Genomic DNA, 6,000 nt, shown 5'->3' with positions numbered 1-6,000 from the left:
TGCTAGAGCCCTGTGTACGCGGTAACGTGGCCGTCGGAGGAGTGCTTGAGCCCTGTAGAAGCATAGCTGTCGGGGCTGCTGGGATCTTGCTGACGTCTCCTTGCTTCCGTAGGGGGGCTGAGAACCACCGTCGTCATGGACGCACGCGGGGAGCCATCATTACTTGTTATCGGGGCGAGCCTAGATGGGACGCCGGTCTTGTTCCCCCGTAGCCTGAGCTAGCTAGGGGTAGGGTAATGATGTATCCCCCGTGGCACGGTCGGTCGGAGCCCAAGGTCGGGCGAGGCGGAGACTCCTCCTGAGGCCGAGGCCGGGGTCGGGTGAGGACGCGATTCCTCCGAGATCGAGGTTGAGGCCGAGCCCTGAGGTCGGGTGAGGCGGAGACCACCTTCCGAGGTCGAGGTTGAGGCCGAGCCCTGGGGTCGGGCGAGGCGGAGACCACCTTCCGAGGCCGAGGTTGAGGCTGAGCCCTGGGGTCGGGCGAGGCAGAGACCACCTTCCGAGGCCGAGGCCCAAGGTCGGGCGAGGCGGAGCTTCCTGTTGCGCCTAACTTGGCTGTTGTCAGCCTCACCCTGGCGGGTGGCACAACAGTCGGAGCGGGGCAGGCGGCGTTGTTTTCCTGTCAGGTCGATCAGTGGAAGGGCGAAGTGACTGTGGTCACTTCGACCCTGCCGACTGAGGCACGTGTGTTAGGATAAGGTGTCAGGCGATCCTCGCATTGAATGCGCCTACGATACGGTCGGTTGGGGGCGATTTGGCCAAGGTTGCTTCTCGACGAAGCCTGCCCGAGCTGGGGTTCGGGCGAGTCGAGGGTGCGCCCGTTGCTTGAGGAGGCCCTCGGGCGAGGCGAGAATTCGTCTGGGACTACTGTTCCCGCCCGAGGCTAGGCTCGGGCAAGGCGAGATCGCGTCCCTTGAGTAGACGAAGCCTTGATCTGAATCGTGCCCATCAGCCTTTGCGGTTTGTGCTGATGGTGGTTACCAGCCGTGTTTAGAAGTGTTGGGGTACCCCTAATTACGGTACCCAACAGTAGCCCCCGAGCCTCAAAGGGAGTGTTTTTACTCTCTTGGAGGCTTTGCCGCACTTTTTTGCGAGGGGATCGGCCTTTCTCGGTTACACTTTGTTCCGGTGGGTGCGCACGAGCGCACCCGCCGGGTGTAGCCCCCGAGGCCTCAGAGGAGTGGTTTGACTCCTCTGAGGTCTTAATGCCTTTCATGATGCCTCGGCCGGCCTGGTTGTTCCTTCATGCGACCTGATTGTAGCCCGGGTGCATGGTCAGGTTCCGAGTTTTCAGGCTGGTTTGTTGACGCTGTCAACGGTTTGGCCGTAACCGGGTTGCAAGAGCAGCCCCGAGCCTCTGCACGGAGCGAGAGGACGATCAAGGACTGTCTCGACTTTTATTATACGCCCCTTCGTCGCCTTTCCGCAAGGAGGGAGGGGGGAAATCGCCATGTTGCCCTCGGAGGGCGCCGAACATGGTGTCTCCAGTGAGTTGCTAACGGGTGATCCGAGTGGACGCCCGTGCCCCATTCGATAAGGGTCGGCTAGTGGCCCAGAGGCGCGCTCCAAAAGTACCTGCAGGTGATTTGCCGGACCCGGACCCGTTCGATAGGGTTCGAGGGCTCGATGCCTCCCTCTGATGGGATTCCATTACAAAATCGCTCCTGCTGGTCTCAGAAATGTCCTAGGGTACCTCAGGAGCGTAGCCCGAGCCTCAGCCATGTAACGGACCTACCCAGAGTCATCCCTCGCTCTGCGTGCTCTGGAGCGGCTGTCGAACCCTTCCGAGGGGCCAGCCTTCGAACCCCTAATCAGTAGGAGGGATCGGGGCCCGTTTCCTTCGCGGAGAAGGGTCCCTTTCGAAATATCCCCTTTCTCGGTCCCTGTAGCAAGAGAGAGAAAGGGGAAGAGGAAAAGGATATGAATTTAAACGGTGTGGCGCACCTTTTTTGACGCGGTCATCATGGCGGAGGTGAAACGATGCCCGCTTCGCCTGCCAAAGGTGTCGCTTGCCCTGCCGAGGAGTTAATGCGACGGGACGGGCGGTTCGCGTAGCGGCCGCGTGTGCGAGCCGTTCGAGGAACGGAACACGGGCGTGTCGTCTTCACGCCGTGGGAGAGGGCTCCCCTTCTGCTTCAGGAGGGGACGCGAGCCTGCAGGCGATTTGACCACTGCTTTCGCTCGTCTGCTGCCGCCATTACTGCCGGTCCACTTTTGGCCACATCAACTGTCGCGCCTCCTCCCGCGGCTGACTGACCCGTGATCGTTGTGCTCGATTAGCCCTGTTGGGCCATGCGCAGGGTTGCCTCGTGTCGCGGCACCAGTTCCGCAGTCGAGGAGGCGCGTGGCGGTGCGGTTTCTTGCACGTAGTAACCGGCGCGCCGGTTACATGACATGTGGGCCAAGGCCTTCACGCTGACCCACCGGATGTGATGAAGCCGAAAGGGTGCACAACCGTGGTGCGGTTGCACGCCTCCTGCATGGCGGTCCGTCCTTTCGCCTACTGGTTTTAGCGAGAATGGGGGAACGCTTATAACCGCGGGGTGGTTACCTGCTTCACGCGCAGTGGTTTGGCTTCTTCCGTTTCTGGTCAGCTTGCATGACGTGTGGGACCCAGCCCCCGTGTCGTAGGGGGAGGACCCTGGAGTACGTCGGTGAAGACTTTGCCTGCAACGCTTGAGGACGCGAGTGGGGAGAGCCGCCTTTAAAAAGGGATCGATCCCCCGGGCGGTAGCCATGCCTTCGCACTCCCCTCATGCATCGCGCCCTTCCACCTTTCGAGCCCCGGATGGGGAGCGTCCACGTTGCCTTCGTCTTGCTGCTGTTGGAGGAGCGCAACCTCGCGGGGGTCGGCACCCTTCAGCCATCGCTCGGCTTCAAGGATTTTCATCATGCAGCCCGGCTGCATTCCCCCACCAATGGTCATCCAGGATGATGACCACCATTTCGGTGGTGGGGAGAAGCAAGCCGGGCTGCAGCCTCTGCCCCGCCCTCAGCTTCAAGGATCTTCATCATCCTTGCTGCGGCGGCGGGCGGGGCGAGTCGGGGCCTGCCTCCGCGTGGGCCGACGACCCGCTTCTTCCTCCGGCATTCGGGGGAGGAAGACATCCTCCAGCTCTACGGAGGAGGCGTCCTCCAGCCATGCGGGGGAAGGCGAACTGCTGCTTCCTGGACAGGGTGCAACTGTCCGTCCTCCACCCAAGCGACTGTGGCCGGCTGCACCGGGGGGTCGCACAACACGTCGTACGCCGCGAGGGTGGTACTCGTGTTCTGGGACGGTCTCGTTCTCGTTCTCGTGGCGAGAACGGGAGTGAGGACCTGCCGGTGCTCTTTGGAGCGACTGCCGCTTGCTGGTGTGGTGTTGGTGGGCAGGTGGCTGTCGGAGAAGGTTTCTCCGCCGACGAAACCATCGGCGCCACCTGCGGTCCGGGCCTCCGGCTCTTTGGCTTTAATGGCTGGTTCTCGTCTCCTGCGACGGGACGTGAACGAGGGCCTTTTAGCAGCAGCGTTTGCCCTGAGGCCGTCGCTGCATCTGTCTTGTCGCCCGAGACGGAGGTCGTTGTCGCTGCTGCAGTGGTCGGCGGTGAGCTACCTGGAGTTTGTTGTCCCGCAGGCCCTCTGGTGTGGAGGTTGTTCATACCCGCGGGAATGGAACCGGAGTTCTGTTTGTAATGGCACCCTGAGTGTGGGTGTATGTTCATTGTGGCTGTCAAGGCCTGAACATCTGGGTATTTGAGTGTAATACCGTGTTTCTTCCTCATTTTGAGCACTAGGACTCGCCTGTCGGCTAGCTGAACCGCTTAACCGAGCGTGAGTTGCCTCGCGCGGAAGGTGACGAGTGAGGTATCCGTATCCCAGAGGCGTAGGAGTCCCTCGGCTCGGTCGGCCCTGCCACTCAAGGCCTCTCTTGCTCAGTTATAGAACCTTCGACCGCTCTGTGATGAGCCGGAGCTGGAGGCAGCGGCGTCGGCGTGGACAGAGGCGGAGTCGACTCGAAAAGAGGCTTCATCGGCCCGGGAGCACGTGGCTTCCCTGGCCGAGGAAGTGCAGCAGCGGTGGCAGGAGCTTGGTCAAGTTGTCCGCTAGCGGGACCAACCCCGGAGTCGTGCTGCCGAGACCATGAGCCGGGCTGAGATCCTCGGGGGACAGCTGGCCGAGGCTACGGAGCGGCCAACTGAGGTGTCTGCTCGGGCCGGGGCCCTAGCGGAGACCCTGGCTGCGATGGCCCAAGCGCGGTGCTGGCGTCCCCCTTCGAGGTGGAGATGATTCCGCCTGCGTCGTCGTCTGGGGCCGGGCCAGATCTTGCCGAGGGTGGAGAAGACGCTGAGGGTGGCCCTGTCAATGTCTGATCCTGCCAGAACGGTTTGTTTGGAGTATGCATGTGTGTTTCGCGGCCGCCGAGGCCTAAACATCTTACTGTCGTGCTATAAAGATGTGTTTCCTTTCCTCTTGTTTCAAGTATCCGGACTTGTTCGTCGATAGCAGAATCGTTTATCCGAGCAAGAGTTACTCTTCACAGAAGGTGACGAGTGAGGTATCTGTATCCCGGAGGCGTAGGAGTCCCTCGGCTCGGTCGGCCTTGCCGCTTACGTGCGCTCTTACTCGCTTGCAGGATTCTGTTATCGATATAGTCGGAAAGCATGAAAGTCGTTTTGGTAGAAGACTTTTCCGAGGAAAAATTTTGACGCAGAGGGGGTTCCCCCCTTCTAGCCCCCGAGGGAGGGTCAGGCTTTGCCGAGGCAAGGCTGACCCTTCCTTGATGGTTAGACTTTATTTGTGTATGTAAAGAGAACGAGGTATATGAACGACTTGAAACATCTTAAGGGTAAAAGCGATGTAGCTGTTGGATGTTCCAAGCGTTGCTCTAGACCTCGCCTTGGTCGTTGGCCAGCTTGTATGTCCCGGGCTTCAAAATCTTGGCGATGATGAACGGCCCTTCCCAGGGAGGAGTAATCTTGTGGCGCCCTCGGGCGTCTTGTCGCAGCCGAAGTACCAAGTCTCCCACCTCGGAGCCTCGGGACCGGACCCCTCGGGTGTGGTAGCGTCGCAGGGACTACTGATACTGCGCCGAGTGTAGTAAGGCCACGTCCCGAGCCTCTTCGAGCTGGTCCAGTGAGTCTTCTCGGCTAGTACGGTTACTTCGGTCGTCGTACGCCTTTGTCCTCGGGGAACCGTATTCTAAGTCTGTGGGTAAGATAGCCTCGGCCCCATAGACTAGAAAGAACAGCGAGAAACCCATGGCTCGGCTCGGCGTTGTCCTCAGACTCCAGACCACCGAGGGTAGCTCCTTCATCCACCGCTTGTCGAACTTGTTGAGGTCGTTGTAGATCCTCGGTTTAAGTCCCTGTAGAATCATACCGTTGGCACGCTCCACCTGCCCATTCGTCATGGGGTGAGCTACGGCGGCCCAGTCCACACGGATGTGGTGGTCCTCACAGAAGTCCAGGAACTTCTTCCCAGTGAACTGTGTGCCATTGTCGGTGATGATGGAGTTCGGAACCCCAAAGCGATGGATGATGTTGGTGAAGAACGCCACTGCCTGCTCGGACCTGATGCTGGTTAGGGGTCGGACCTCGATCCACTTGAAGAATTTGTCGATGGCGACCAGCAGGTGCGAGAAGCCCCGGGGTGCCTTCTGCAAGGGACCGACGAGGTCCAGACCCCACACAGCAAACGGCCAGGTGATGGGTATTGTCTGCAGGGCCTGAGCGGGCAGGTGCGTCTGTCTTGCGTAGAATTTACACCCTTGGCAGGAGCATACAATCCTAGTGGCGTCGGCCACCACGGTCGGCCAGTAGAAGCCTTGTCGGAAGGCGTTTCCCACGAGGGCTCGAGGTGCTGCGTGGTGACCGCAAGCCCCGAGTGTATTTCTTGCAATAGCTCCTGTCCTTCGGCGACGGATATGCATCGTTGGAGAATGCTTGAGGGGCTGCGGTGGTAGAGCTCCTTTTCATCACCCAGTAAGACGAACGACTTGGCGCGCCGCGCCAGTCGCCGAGC

The sequence above is a fragment of the Zea mays genome, chromosome 1 (assembly GCF_902167145.1).
Source record: "Zea mays cultivar B73 chromosome 1, Zm-B73-REFERENCE-NAM-5.0, whole genome shotgun sequence".
NCBI classification, from domain to species: Eukaryota; Viridiplantae; Streptophyta; class Magnoliopsida; order Poales; family Poaceae; genus Zea; species Zea mays.
The sequence above is the reverse complement of the archived record's forward strand: the minus strand, read 5'-3'. Positions refer to the sequence as shown.